General features: G+C 39.6%; 1 protein-coding gene across 2 annotated transcripts in view; it reads left to right on the top strand.

Moving 5' to 3' along the window:
• Positions 1-16,061, top strand: part of TMEM45A (transmembrane protein 45A) — a 79,383-nt gene that overhangs the window by 21,636 nt on the left and 41,686 nt on the right. The window contains exon 1 of one of the 2 annotated variants that reach the window (XM_047873982.1): positions 14,226-14,249. The exons of the other annotated variant lie outside the window; for it this stretch is intronic. The gene's annotated coding sequence lies outside the window, so the exon portion shown is untranslated. Of the gene's footprint in view, positions 1-14,225; positions 14,250-16,061 lie in introns of those variants that run through there. 2 annotated transcript variants of the gene reach the window in all.

Genomic DNA, 16,061 nt, shown 5'->3' with positions numbered 1-16,061 from the left:
TATGATGAAGGACTGACTAGGAAGGGAGAATTGATCTGAAACTGTTGAAAGTTAGTTCACCATTTCTAGAGTAACCTTGGTATGTAAAAAGGAAGAACTTTTTTTTGATCAAAAAATGCTTATTTATTTTTGAGAGACAGAGAGAGAGAGAGAGAGAGCGAGAGAGAGCACAGTGGTGGAGAGGCAGAGCCAGAGAAAGGGACAGAGGATCCTAAGCAAGTTCTGCACTGACAGCAGTGAGCCCCAGAGGGGCTTGACCTCATGAATCTTAAGATCATGACTCGAGCTGAAGTCGGACACTCAGCTGACTGAGCCACCCAAGTGCCCCATAAAGAGCAAGAACTTTTGATTCATATAGATCTAGTTTGAATCCTGACTCTTACTGTGTATTTGGGACATTGTGAAAATAACTTAACCTCTCTGAACTTCAGTTTCCTGATTTGTAAAATGGGGTAATAATACCAGCTTCTCAGTGTGGTAAGGATTTAATGAGATAATGTTGGCCAAGAGCCTGGTGTCTTATCTGTCATATGGTAGAAACTCCATAGAAAACTGGTACCTTTAGTTTATTAACCCTTTCTCTAGCCCCTTCCCAAGCATTGGAGTCATGGCCTGCCATTCTTGACTCTCGTAATCATCAGTGTTTCCCCAGCCAGTTTATTGTGGGCTATGGCTGATGGAGACAAAACTAAGACTAGCCTAATCCTAATGGATACTTCATTTCATTTTTATGTTATGATCTAACATTGCAGTTACATGGGCAGAGTGGCTGTGGGGGGATCTGTGTCTTAAATGCTGAATTCTCCTTGGTTTGTGACATTTTCTCCCTCTGGGATCTTTAGGAATCTGGCAGCTGAAACACAAGTCCTGCCATCTACTCGTTTCATCCACCAATCCACCCATCCATTTATTCATCCATTTACACATCCATTCATCCACACAACCCTTATGTACTGAGCCACATACTATATGCCGGGAACAGTTCTGAGAGTCAGAAATTAAGCAGTAAAGAAAAATAGAAACAAGTCCTACATGAACATAGTTTTCACTCTAATTGCAATAAACAAAGTAAGTCAGTAAATTATGTAGTGTGTTAGAAGGGGATGTTTTATGGGGAATATAAAACAGGACAAGAGGATGGGGTCTTGATGCAGTTTGAAGTTTTAAATAGAGTGATCAGGGAAAGCCTTATTAGAAGGGTAATAAGGGAAAGCCTTATTAGAAGGTATTTGAGCAAAGGCTTAGAGGAGGTAAGGGGGAAGAGTATTTCAAGCAGGAGGAGCAGCAAGTACAAAGACCTGAAGGTGGAGCAGAGCCTGGTGTGTTTAACGAGAAGAAGGGAGGCCAGTGTGGCCGGTGAGGAGTAGACTGGAGAAGTGATGGGAACTAAATCATATGGAGCCATATAGGTCATTGTGAGGACCTCAGCCTAACTTACATTTCAACAGGATAATTCTGACTTCTGGGTTGAGAATAGTCTGAAAAGGGCAAAGGCAGAAGCAGAATCCAGTGAAGAAACCACTGTAATACCCCAGGCCTGTACCAGATGGTCTTAGGGGAGGTGGTGAGAAGAGGTCAGATCCTGGGCATACTTTGGAGATAGAGTCAACAGCATTCTCCAACAGATTGGATGTGGCAAGTGAGAGAAAGAGAGGCATCAAGGATGATTGTAAACTTTTTGGTGAAATTGGGAGGATGAAGTTGTCATTGAGTAGGGAAAACTGTAGGTAGGTGGATCTGGTCCAGGTATCAGGAGACCTGTTCTGGACAGTTTTGAATTTGAGATGTATATTGGACAGCTGGATGGGCAGTTGGATGTAAGGAGCTCAGGGTTCTGAGTAGAAGTATGGGCTATGGATAAAAATCTGGGAGTCATTGGCATGTGGCTTACTACTGAAGGCTGTGAAAAGAGGTTACTGAGAAGGTAGAAAAGAGTTCTAAAAACTGAGCCCTATGACATTCTAAGTATTGTAATTAGGAGAAACTAGAACAGAAGGAAGGGCCAGTGAAGAAAAATAAGGGAAGAATATTTTCCAGGGAGCATGCTGTGATCAGCTCTGTGGAATTCTGCTAGTGGCTCAAGTAAGATGAAGACAGAATTGGCAGTTGAGTTTAGCAATGTGCAGTCTTTGGTGACCTTGACACGAAAGCTAGAATCATACAAGACTGGTAAAGAAGGGACAGAATGAGGTGGGAACAGTGACGTTAGAGCTCATTCATTTGTAGCCAATCCTTTTTCACTCCTAATCCTCTGAATCGAAGCCCCTCAACTTCCCATGTTTCTCTTTCATCTTTATTTTATGTTGCCAATTTTTGTAAGCAACCTTAAATTATTTTAGAGTGGGCTAGCAAACAAGCACCATGGGATACTCCCCCGGATCGGTTTTCTTCAGCCTCTGTTGGGGAAAAGGGCCTGTTACTATTTCCCTTCACATCTGGTGGCAAAGATGGGGCTGCATGCTTGCTCCTGAGTGGGGGTTTCCCAGCATAGTTGTGCATGTTGCCTTTGCATGGAAACACAGGCCTTTATAGGAGGATGAATTTGGGGTATGATTGTGGGGAGCTGGTAAACCTTGTTTTTGTCTCCTCTTGGTAAGGCCCTCGCAGTTACTATGTTTCCACACTTGTTTTATTACAGGTGTAGAACAGGTCAAATAGAACTTTTGAAATTGGGATAACCTAGAGGGATTTCAGAGGAGGGCAATAGATTGAGCAACACGATGGCAAAAGAGGAAAAAACTGAGGACAGGTGAAGAAGCTTCCCCAGCTGTGGCCATGGCCCCTTCAGGCTCTAATGATACTTAGAGGCCTGCAGAGGCTGACCTACATTTTGAAAGTGACTGTGGAGTTTGGCAGGTATTTCAGGGAGGCTTTTTCCTGGGCCAAGGCCAGAGGATGACTCAGCAGGTTGGGACATAGCTGGCTTCTGTTGAGGTACGGAGAGAGCTCCCCTGCAGTGTACTGGACACAATTTCCAGTCAGTAGGAATGCGTGCAGACTCCTCCACTCCCTCTTGTTGATCCACAGAGGCCTCACCAGCTTCAAGTCATGAAAACAAAAATTGTTTGGGAGGACAGAATGTGACTTTTGGCTTTTCCTTTGGGACTGGGTTAACATGCTGGTGGATGGTAGATGCTGGTAGATGACAGATACAGAATACATTTGTGGGTTCTCCCTTTTTGCTGCCCTTGCTGGTTTCTGGAAAGTGATGCTGTTTGCTCCATTGTTCATGTGACCTCATACATTGGGCATCTGCCTGCAGTGCCTGTTTTGAAAAACAGGTTTTTTTTTTTAGAAGAGTTTTGCATTCACAGTAAAACTGAGCAGAACTTAGAGAGTTGCCATATAACCCTGACGTCCACATGTGCACAGCCTTCGCCATCTGCATCTCTCAGCAGGGAGGTACATTCTGATGAACCTTCGTTGACACATTATTATCACTCAAAGTTCATAGTTTACATCATGGTTTACTTTTATTTATTTATTTATTCATTCATTCATTCATCCACTCGTTCATTCTAATGTCTTTATTTTGAGATTGAGAGAGAGAGAGAGAGAGAAAGGAGGCAAAGGGCAGATAGAGAGAGAGAGAATCTCAAACAGGCTTCACGCTGTCAGTGCAGAGCCTGATATGGGGCTCGATCTTACGAACTGTGAGATCATGACCTGAGCTGAAATCAAGAGGTGGAAGCCTAACCAACTGACCCACCCAGTGCCCCTGTGGTTTACTTTTAGTGTTGCACATTCTATGGGTTAACAAATGTATAATGACATGTATCTACCATTATAATAGCACATAGCGTAGTTTCATTGCCTTAAAAATCCTTGGTGCTTTGCCCATTCATCTCTCCCTTTTTCCTAACCTCTAGAAACCACTGATATTTGCCCTGTCTCCTTGGTTTTGACTTTTCTAGAATGTTATGTAATTGGAGTCATATAGTATTGTATCCTTTTCAGAGTGGCTTCTTTCACTTAGTAGTAAGCATTTAAGTTTCTTCCATGTCTACTGATTAATATTTCATTTTATGGATGTATTACATTTTATTTATCCATTCATCTACTGAAGGACATCTTGATTGCTACCAAGTTTTGGCAATTGTAAATAAAGTTGCTATGAACATCTGTATGCAGGTTTTTGTGTGCATATATGTTTTTAGCTTTGGGTAAATATCAAAGAATTTGATTGCTCAATCATATGGTAAGAATATGAGTAGTTTTGTGAGAAGCTGCCAAACTGTCTTCCAAAGTTGCTACACCATATTACAATCAGCAATGAATGAGAGTTTCTGTTGCTCCACATTGTCACAAGCATTTAGTTCTGTCAGTGTTCTGGATTTTTGCCATTCTATATGTGTGTAATAGTATCTCATTGTTGTTTTAATTTACAACTCCCTAATGATAGCTGATACTTGGCATCTTTTCATATGCTTATTCGCAATATGTTTATCTTCTTTGGTGAGGTGTCTCTTCAGGCCTTTGGTCCACTTTTTAATTGGGCCAGTTGGTTGGTTGTTTTCTTTTCTACTGAGATATAATTGACATATATGTCATTTGACATTGTATTAATTTTAGGTATACAATATAATGATTTGTTATGTGTATATATCACATAATTATTACCACAGTAAGTCTAGTTAACATCCATCACTACATACAGTTACAATCTTTTGTTTGTGTGATGAGAATGTTGAAGAACTACTTTCTTAGCAATTTTTGAATATACAATACAATATTACTAGTGATAGTTAACATGTTGAACATTACATCCTCAGGTCTTATTTATCTTATAACTGGAAGTTTGTACCTTTTGAACATTTGCTCCCATTTTATCCCTCCTCCTTCCCCCACCTCTGACAACCACTAGTCTGTTCTCTGTATCCATGAGTTTGGTTGTTGTTTTTTGTTTGTTTGTTTTTTAGATTCCACATATAAGTGAGATCATACACTACTTGTCTTTCTCTGTCTGACTTATTTTGCTTAACATAATACCCTCAGGATCCATCCATATTGTTCCAAATGACAGAATTTCTTTCATACACACACACACACACACACACACACACACACACACACACTACATTTTCCTTATCCATTCATCTGTTGATAGACATTTAGGTTACTTCCATGTCTTGGCTTGTAAATAATGCTGCAATAAACATGAGGGTGCAGATATCTTTTTGAGATAGTGATTTTGTTTCGTTTAGAAAAATACCCAATAATGCAATTGTTGGATCATATGGTATGGTATTTCTATTTTCAATTTCTTGAGGAAACTTCATACTTTTTTCATAGTTTTCCATAGTGGCGGCACCAATTTCCATTCCCACCAACAATGTATGAGGGCTCACTTTTCTCTATATCCTTGGCAGTACTTGTTATTTCTTGTCTTTTTGTTAATAGCCATTTTAACAGGTATGAGGTGACATATCATTGTCGTTTTGACTTGCATTTCCCTGATGATTACTGATGTTGAAAATTTTTTATGTACCCATTGACTATTTGTATGTCTTTCTGGAAAAAATGTCTGTTCAATTTCTCTGCCCTTTTTAAAATTGGATTCTTAATTTTTTTGTTATTGAGTTGTATGAGTTATTTGTACATATTTTTTGGATGTTAACTCCTTATTAGATACATGATTTGCCAATATTTTCTCCGATTCTATAGGTTGCCTTTTCATTCTGCTGATGGTTTCCTTTGTCTTACGGAAACAGTCCCACTTACTTTTGTACATTAATATTATATCTCAAAGTTTTGCTGCAATTGCTTATTAGTTCTAGTTTCTTGTCAGTTCTTTTGGATTTTCTGTATATATAGGTGAACAGGTCATCTGTGAACAAAGGCAGTTTTATTTCTTCTTTCTTAATGTATACCTTTTATTTCACTTTCTTGTCTTATTGCATTTGCTAAAACTTCTAGTACAGTGGTGTCTATTCCTGATTTTAGAAGAAAGCTTCTGGTTTCTCACATTGAGTATGATATTAGCCATAGATTTGTATAGATATTCTTTATTATTTCTTTTATAGATATTCTTTATTAAGTTGAAGAAGTTCCCCTTTACTCCTAGTTTGCTGAAAGGTTTTTAAAGAAATTAATTAAGTAATCATGAATGGGTGCTGCATTTTGCCTTTTCTGCACCTATTGGTATGATAATGTGATTTTTATTCTTTAGTCTATTGTTACAATAGATTAATTTACTTGATTTTTGAATGTTTAACCTTGCATACTGGGATAAGTCTCCTTGCTTAAAATGTGTAATTATTTTTATGCATCATTGGATTTTATTTGCTAATGTTTTGCTGAGGAGTTTTGCTTGTATGTTGATGAGATATATTGGCCTATAGTTTTGTTTTCCTGTAATGTTTTTGTCTGGTTTCAGTGTTAGGGTAATACTGGCCTCTTAGAATAAGTTAAGAAGTACTCCCTTTGCTTCTGTCTTCTGGAAGAGATTATACAGAATTGAAATAACTTCTTCCTTAAATGTTTGGTAGAATTCACCAGTGAACCCATCTGAATCTGTTTCTTTATGATTTGGAAAGTCATTAATTACTTATTCAATTTCTTTAATAGATATAGGCCTATTCAGATTGTTTATATCTTTTCTTGTGTGTGTTTGGTAAATTATATCTTTCAAGGAATTGGTCCATTTCATCTATGTTATCCAATTTATATAACTTTGTTTATAGTATATGAAGTTGTTTATAGTATTCTTTTATTATCCTTATTATGTTCGTGGGATCTGTAGTGATACCCCTTTTTCATTTCTGATGTTTGTAATTTGTGTCTCTCTCTCTTTTTTTTTAATCTTAGCCTGGCTAGAGGTTTATAAATTTTATTGATCTTTTCAAAGAACCAGCTTTTGATTTTGTTGATATTCTCCATTGATCTCATGTTTTCAATTTTATTAATTTCTGTCCTAATTGTTATTATTTTTTCCTTCTCTTATTTTGGTATTAATTTGCTCGTCTTCTAGTTTCCTAAGGTAGAAGCTTGGATTATTCATTTTAGATCTTTTCTGTTTCTTTTTTTAAAATTTATTTTAGAGAGGGAGACAACATGCATGTGAATGGGAGAGAGGGACAGGGGAGACAGAAAGAGATTGAGAATCTGAAGCAGGGCCCATGATCAGCATGGAGCCTAATGTAGGGCTTGATCCCACAACCCTGGGATCATGGCCTGACCCAAAATCAAGAGTCAGACACTCAACTGACTGAGCCACCCAGGAGCCCCTCTTTTGTTCTTTTTTAATATATGCAATCAATATATTATAAACTTATTGAATTTAACATATGCATTCAATAAATTATAAATTTCCCACTAAATACTACTTTTGCTGCATCCCATAAATTTTGACAAGTTGTTTTTTTTTCATTTTTATTTAACTCAAAATATTTAAAAATTCCTCTTGAGATTTTTTTCTTTTCTTGTGTGTTGTTTAATCTCCATGTATTTTGGGATTTCCTAGCTATCTTTCTGTTATTGATTTCTACTTAAATTTCAGTGTTGTCTAAGAGGATATATTGTATTGTTTCTATTATTTTAAATATGTTAAGGTGTGTTTTATGGCCCAGAAAGTGATCTACCCTAGTTACTATTTTTTTTCAGCTTGAGAAGAATGTGTATTCTGCTGTTGTTGGATCAAGTAGTTTATTGATGTCAATTGTATCCATTTGATTAATGGTGCTTTTGAGTTCAACTATGTCCTTACTGATTTTCTACCTGCTGTATATATCCATTTCTGATAGAGAGTGTTAAAGCCTCCAACTAGAATAATGGTTTATGTATTTCTCCTTGCCATTCTATCAGTTTTTGCCCCATATGTTTTGATGCTCTGCTGTTAGGCCCATACACATGAACAATTTTTATGTCTTCTTGGGGAATTGACCCCTTTATCATTATGCAATGCCCATCTTTATATTCCTAATAACTTTCCTTGCTCTGAAGTCTGCTCTGTCTGAAATTAATATATCTACTCTTGCTCTCTTTTGATTAGTGTTAGTATAATGTAAATTCTCCATTTCTTTACTTTTAATCTATATGTGCCTTGATATTTAAAGTGAGTTTCTTATAGACAACATACTGTTGGGTCTTTTTAAAAAATTATTTTAATGTTTATTTATTTTTGAGAGAGAGAGACAGAGACAGAGCATGAGTATGAGTGGGGGAGGGGCAGAGAGAGAAGGAGACACAGAATCTGAAACAGGCTCCGGGCTTTGAGACAGAGCACAGGGCTTGAACTCATGAACCGGGAGATCATGACTTGAACCAAAGTTGGACGCTTAACTGACTGAGCCACCTAGGCGTCCCCCCACCATTTTTTCTTTTTGATCTACTCTGATAATCTTATGTTTTAATTGGTGCAGGTACACCATTTATGTTTAAAGTAATTATTAATTAGTTTAATATCCACTATATTGGTTACTGTTTTCTATTCACTGTCCTTGTTCTCTGTTCCTATTTTTGTCTTCTGCTCTTTTTTGTTTTTGCGTGTGTATGTGGTTTTACCTGCAATGCCTTTTTAGGTAACTCTTTTCCCTCGCCCGACCCTGCCCCCAAGACACACTCACTTACATGAACCTCCAACTCTGTGCAGCTTGATGTGAACCATGGTGGGGCTGGGCTTCTGGTTCCAGTATTCTTTTCTTGCATCTCATGGAGAAGCAAGCAGACAGAGTGTACCAACTTGGCTTCAACCCTTTGGATAACAGCCTCTGCCTTCACCATGTCCTGTCTCTAAGGGAGCAAGAGTATCTGATCACTAAGAAAGACATCTCATTTTTCCTGTCTTGGTCTAGGAAGTGGTAGAGTAAGAGGACGTAAAAAATTGAGATTATTATGGTGTCATTGCCAGGCTGGGACCTGGATGCTACTTTGAAGTGACAGAATGAGATTCACATCAAGGAGACTTCCTAATGCTTCTTTGGCCCATGGTGGATAAGTGAATGAACATTTTATTAGCCTTCGAGAAGGAAGATGCTTGCTTTCTTGTCATTTCCAAATGTTGAATAACCCCTTTAGAAGCTGGAGCAAAATTCAGAGAGTGGAGCTCTGTAAAGGTCTTGGATGCCTTTTAATTTGGGATTTAGTAGAGACTAAATTCTTCTGGCATGTGCTCAGCTCCCCACTGGCAGTGTTGAACAGATGGAGTACAGGTGACATTTGCATTTCTGGTGGAGGTTGGGTGTGGTGGGGATTAATTTTAGTTTTCTCTCTTGGTGTCTGCCCCACCTTGGCAAGGCTTATTTAGATCTCAGATGTTAGCTTTTCCTTGGCTAGGGCTGTGAGGTGCCTCACTAGCTTCAGCACGTACACACATACCCTTGGGCTGTTTACTCCATATTACTTTGTGCCAGATGGGTCTGGTCTTCTCTAATCCACTCAGATCCACAGGTGGGTGATGTCAGTCAGAGCCATGCTGAGAGGTGGGTCTGGTGTGCCACCTGTTCAGAGTGAGAAGGGCCTCCTTGCCACATTCAGCTCTTGCCTTCCTCCTGTATCCTGGTCTTACTACAGCTCTAGGCCCATTTGCTGTGACTTGAAATATATTTCTGATCAGCTTAGTAGTGTGGTGAGAGTTCAGAAGAAGCCATGGTTTCCCAATACCTTTAATTGTCTTTTAGCTAGTATTGTGGTCCTCTGGTTATGTGACTGCCCAGCTGTATCCAACTCTGGGTTCAGATCTGTGCTTGAAAAGACAAGCAAACACTGGCAGGAGGCTAAATGTGGGGCATGGGGGTAATAAGCCCAGCTCCAATGACAATCACATCCTCTTCCCCCTCACTTTTCAGTTTGTTTATGAGGCTGTAATGATGGCATGAATGATAAATTACATGAGCCTTTCTAATTTCTAAGGACTAATTTCTCCCTGGCTATACTCTGCCAGGAGGAGAGGTGGGGAGATGCCAGGCAGTGGTGGTAGGGCTGACTCTGGCCACTGTCCTTCTCCTCTCAATTAGGAAATATGGGCTACTGGGTGGGGGGGATGAAGTGTCACTCACCTTGATATGTTGGTTTTTTAGAGTGTGCCTTTATTGAGGACCTGGGCCTTATTCTTGTGGGTTATTGTTATTAGTTTACTTTCAGTGGTGCCATGAGCTAGTGTTCCAGCTTCCACCCGAATTCTTGGGAGCACCCGCTGGTTTTGGTCTGTACTTGCATTTGAGAGCTCACAATCCTGCAAGACTATTGGGCCAGATCCTGGCTACTGCATATCTAGTACACTCTACTCACTTGGCCCTGTCAAAATGAAATATTTTTAAAATTCCTAAGTCTCTGAAGCTTGCTCATTTACCTCCTATAGTCTAACTCTATACTTTACAACATTTTTTCATGACAGAGTTTACATAGAACATGATACCATGCAGATGAGAGGGCTCATTCCTAGGCAATGGTCCAGCACTGGGGAGTAGGTTCTGGCTTCCATAAGCCTTGTTCCTACCTTACATTCACCTGGCTGTTCCGGGGACTGTGGGAATTTGTATTTTCCTCTGGCACAACTGTACCCCGTACACAAGTGTGCTGCATCAAAGTTTGGAAGCTCTGGCCCAACACCTACTACAGACCACAATCTCAGGTGCAGCCAAAAGTTCCATCTACAAACATCTTTCAAGGTATCCCCAGGGGTAAAAATACTTGCCCAAGGTCTTGTGAGTTAGGAAGAACTAAGTTCCTACAGTTTGGCACTTTTCTCAGTGCAGTCTGCCACCATTTTCCCTTCTGAGGGATAGATGGATACCAACACTGCGTGTCCCCTGTCCCTCCAGGTTAGCATGCCTAGGCTCTTTGGCTCTCTGGCCACATTTTGATGCTTAGGATGCTTCTTCCTACCCACTACATCCCTAACTATTTCCCGACTTCCACATATCTCTAACCTCCCAGGAGCCAACAGTGGGGTAAGTCCCAATTTTGCTACATCTTCTGCATAGCTTAAAACATTGTTTCTTACGATATGGTTGAAGGCATCACTGGGTGCTCATCTGATGCCATCTGCTCTTGTTACTGTGACCCAGACCTTGACGACTGGCTGAGTGCAATGCAGGTATTGCAAGAGCACTCTAGTCCTCTTTAACTCTTTGGGCTGTGTGGTACCAGGTATTGCTTCTTGTACTTAAACAGGGCTATGAGCATGCTCATTGATCCATCCATTTCTTTATCTACTTGTTTAACAACCTATTCAACAAATGCTGGCCAATGGGGATATAAAGATCAAAGACATAGTTCTTGCTTTCTAGAAGTTCAGTCTAGTGAGGGAGACCTTAGAAGTATAATGATGGTTTGTATGAAAAATTCCATGTGAGTGCTTTGTGAACACAGAAACGGGGGACCTCACACTTGGAGAGTGGGCCATGGAGATTCCTTGCCTGAGATGAGATGACTGAAAAAATTGAGTCTTTTCCTTTTCTTCTTTCTTTTTTTCTTGAACTGAGTCATGTAGGATGCATGTTAACTGCGTGAAGGAGAAAGGTTCTAGGTAGCAGGAAACCTATGTAGAGCTAGGAAGCATGTTAGAGAGCTTGGCATATTTGGGGTACTGCAAATGCCACAATTTTGTTTGGTCATAGTGGTGTTCTAATGGAGAGCAGAAAATAGGATAAAGATTTCTCTAAAACATTTCTGGAGGAGAAAAAGGGAGACTGCCATGTTAGCCTGCCATGATCAGAGCACACTTTTGAAATGAGAGTGTCTGTAAGATTCAAAACAATATATAGGAGCGCTGGGATGTTTTATCTGGATGAAAGAGAGATTTAGATAACAGTCTGGGCTTGACTAAACTTGTTATGTACGACTTCTGTGAGTGCAGGCATCACAATTGGGAAAGGAAGATTGCATTCTGAATCTTGGTTCTTTCACTCAAAAGACAGCATAATCCTGGGCAAGTTACATGACATTTATAAACTGGTGTCCCGTTAATAAAGATGGTTTTCATAATGTCTACCTCACCAGGGTTGATGTTAGAAATAAGTCATATAATTTATTGATGTATGAAAGAACCTAACGTAAAACACCTGACAAATGTTAGTTTCTCTGTCTTTTTTCCTCTCCCCATTTTTTTCCTTCTTTTTTCCCTTTCCACCTTCCCTTGCTCATGAATCTTACTTATTAAGTAAGTAATACAGGTCAAACACCTTGCAAGGGTCTGTGTTATCCATTATGGTTGCAACTAGCTATACACGACTATGGAACACTTGATGTGTGTCTAGTCCCCATTGAGATGTGCCATGAGTGTAAAATACAGAAAGTAAAGACTTAGTACAAAGAAAAAAAAAAAGGAATGTGAACTATCCCATCAATTTTTCAATAAATCACACATACTTAAATGATAACACTTTGGATATATTTGGTTAAGTAAAACATAGTCTTAAGATTAATTTCACCTGTTTCTTCTTACTGTAAAAGATGTGGCTGCTGGAAATTTAAAATTACATATATGGCTTGCATTTTATCTCTATGGGACAGTGCTGTACTGGTTGTTGGGGACTCAGGGGTGAAAAGAAATGCTGATCTTGCAGAGCTTTTAGTGTAGTGGGGGAAGTTGGGAAACTACCACCGATGACAAAAACCACAAAAATAAATAAATGAAAAAACAACAAATATAAAATTCCACATTGTAATAAGTACCGTGAAGAAAGGTTTTCTATGGGCAGGAAAACTGGAGGACCTAATTTTGGCTGATTGGTCATGGGAGCCTCTCTGAAGAAGAAACATTTTTGCTGGGCCTTCGGGAAGGCCTTCCTACATGAAGTTTCCAGGAAAAAGTGGAAACAGAGTTCCAGACAGAGGAAACAGACTGCCAGTTGATATTTGTTAAGTCTACCAAACACCTGGCCTGTGGTATGGAGCTGCCAGGAACAAGAAAGGTCCCTGTGTCTTCGGAGCTTGTGGTCTGGTGAGGAGACAGAAAAGGCAGGTTCCTGAGTGTGCAGGGCTGAGGCAACTACCAGCTGGTAGTGTTTCTCCTTCTCTCTTCACACTGCCTCAGACCATCACAGACCATAGCCTTGGCTGTGAAGCTCCTCTGGGCCAGTCAGTTCTTTCATCATGGGTAACACATTTGTCCCTTTTCCTCTGTTCTCACTGCTCTGTTCCAACTCAGACTCGTCATCTCAGAAACAAGCGTCTGCAATAGCCTCTTAACCAGTTTCCTTGCCTCCAGCCTCTTGTTCCCTTTAATACCGTCTGTGCGTGGCTGTCAGATTAATCTTCCTGAAATACCATTTACACCACGTAACTTCTTTTCTTCAAAGCTTTTACTAGCTTCCTGATACTGGCAGGGGAGCCATATGTCAGGTGCTCTGCACTTGTCTCAATTTTCACCCTTTCCTTTTCCTGTCGTGGATAATGACACTTCCCATTGAAGCTCAGTCTACAGCCGGAATGGCAGCTTCTTTGGCTGACATTGAGCAGCCTTTGAAGCCTCATCTCTAGCCATCTTCCCGTATTTCCACTTCGGCCCTACATTGCCTTCTGGGCCAGGCATGCTGGAGTCCTCATTGTCCTTGAAGCACACAGGGAGGGGCAAGGGCAGATTAGTAAGAGCATGGGTTCCAGAGTCACCCACACCAGCTTCAAATCCCAGCTCTGCCATTTACCTAGAACCCTTTCAGTAAGTTACTTATCTTTTCTAAGCCTTGGTTTCCTCCTTTGTTAATACCAGGAGGCTAGCAGTAATTTGTATCCTTTGAGAATAGGTGGGAGGATAAGGTAAGACACTGTAAGTAGAGTATTTTGCAGGTGCTTCCTCCGTATTAAGCCCTAATCTATGCACACTGTTTAAGTAAATGGTAAACCATATATGTGCTGACTAACAATGCTGCCTCCAGAAATCTCTGGCCTTGCTTTCTTTTTTATTTTTTTTGCAACCTCCTTATATCTGGTGATGGATTGTGATCTGACTTCTGTGTAGCTGCGATGCCAACCAGACACTGAATAGTGGTGTCAGGGAGCTAGATGGGGCCTCAAGAGACCATCCAGTGTAGGACCCTGAGGCCCCTCACTGTGTTCGAGTAGATTCTAAGGAGTTACTTGAAAAATCTTTTTAGCCCTTGTGGGGCTTATTATTTTTCTTGCACGGCAGTCTCTGGTTGGCTTTCCCTCCCCAAAGTCCTGTTATTGCTGGTTTATCACATGTTTTTGTCCGCTTTTAATTAGATGTCTTTTTTGACTTCTGTCAATGAGCAACAGTGAAAAAAAGGTTTGAAGCTGGGAATAGAGGAGACTGGCGGTTTAGTTACACCTCAGTTATGAATCTTCAGGTGAGTCGTCTTCTCCCCGCATTCCTGATCATACTTCATAACGTCCTTCATGGAATTAACCAGATCATGGGCTTGGAAGTGTTAAAAGTCTCACACAGATTTAAGGTGCTGTCTTTCCTCACCTGTTTTGTTTTTGTTGGACTTGGTATAAGACTCATCGTTAAAAGGAGGAGGCAATGTGAGGTCTTCTCATAGGAAACATGTAGACAGTGCTATAGGTAGGCTTAAGGAAAACTAGTCATAAGGAATTCTTGTTATTTTATTTTATTTTACTTTTGTTTTATTTTAAGGTTTATTTATTTTGAGAGAGAGAGAGCACATGTGAGGGAAAGTGGGGGAGGGGCATAGAGAGAGGGAGAGAGAATTCCAAGCAGGCTCTATGCTCAGTGCAGAGCCTGATGCAGCACTCGATCTCACCAACCGTGAGATCATGACTGGAGCCAATATCAAGAGTCAGATGCTTAACCCACTGAGCGAACTAGGCAACTTGCATTTTAAATAAATAATGAAAAATATAATCACCAAAACAGTTCTAAATTTTTTTTCTCCCATCAGTTTTGGATTACAACAGGATAGGTTACAATTCAAACAAATTAAGTTACAAAGAACACATTGTGCTTCAGAGTCCTCTGAGTAATTAAGAGTCTTTTTTAAGGTAGGAAGCTCTAAGTGGAAGGAAATCTTTGGGTCAAGATTGACTTTTATATTTGCAGTCAAAGGCAGAAAGTGAGTAAATGTGGCTACAGTCATGTTTCTCGATTTTTTTTTAGACCAAGACATAAAAATCTCACATCATCTATTAGTATTTTAAAATAGGTATTTAAAATACGTAAATATAATTTATGATATATATGATTTTGAGAGCATCATCTTCATCAGGAAACACTGAACAAGGGACTTCATCTTTCTTTGCATTTATCTCTTTGTAAAATGTAGTATGTAGTAGTTTGTCATCAAGAGCAGAATATAATACCTGGTTTAGGGTTAGTGCATCATAAATACTTTTGAAGTAAGGATAAGTGAAAATTAACAAAAAAGTAAATTTTGGGGGTGCCTGGGTGGCTCAGTCGGTTAAGCGTCCGACTTTGGCTCAAGTCATGATCTCGTGGTTTGTGAGTTCGAGCCTCGCATTGGGCTCTGTGCTGACAGCTCAGAGCCTGGAGCCTGTTTCAGATTCTGTGTCTCCCTCTCTCTCTGACCCTCCCCCCATTCATGCTCTGTCTCTCTCTCTCAAAAATAAATAAACATTAAAAAAAATTTAAAAATAAAGCAAATTTTTAACAACTCATTTATGGAGACCAAAATGTCTATAAATTACCCCATCTAAATTACTTTGGTATGTGACTATAGGAAAAGAAATAAAGTACCAACAGGAATTCAGAAGATATATTGTATTTGTTAAACCATTAAGAGCACAGCAAGATTAATATAGTGCCCATCATACTTGACCACCTTTATGTCCAGTCCTTCTTTTTTTTTCCTTCCAAATTTTTATTTAAATTCTATTTAGTTGACATATAGCGTAATATAGGTTTCAGGAGTAGAATTTACTGGTTAATTACTTAGATATAACATCCAATGCTCATCATAATAAGTACCCTCCTTAATACACATCACCCATTTAGCCCATCCCTCCTCCCACCTCTCCTCCATCAGCCCTCAGTTTGTTCTCTGTTGTTAAGAGTCTCTTATGGTTTGCTTCCCTCTCTCTCTCTCTCTTTTTCCCTTCCCATATGTTCATCTGTTTTGTTTCCTAAGTTCCACATATGAGTGAAATCATATGATATTAGTCTTGTCTCTCACTGACTTATT

This window comes from Prionailurus viverrinus, chromosome C2 (genome assembly GCF_022837055.1).
Source record: "Prionailurus viverrinus isolate Anna chromosome C2, UM_Priviv_1.0, whole genome shotgun sequence".
NCBI lineage: Eukaryota > Metazoa > Chordata > Mammalia > Carnivora > Felidae > Prionailurus > Prionailurus viverrinus.
The sequence above is the reverse complement of the archived record's forward strand: the minus strand, read 5'-3'. Positions and strand labels throughout refer to the sequence as shown.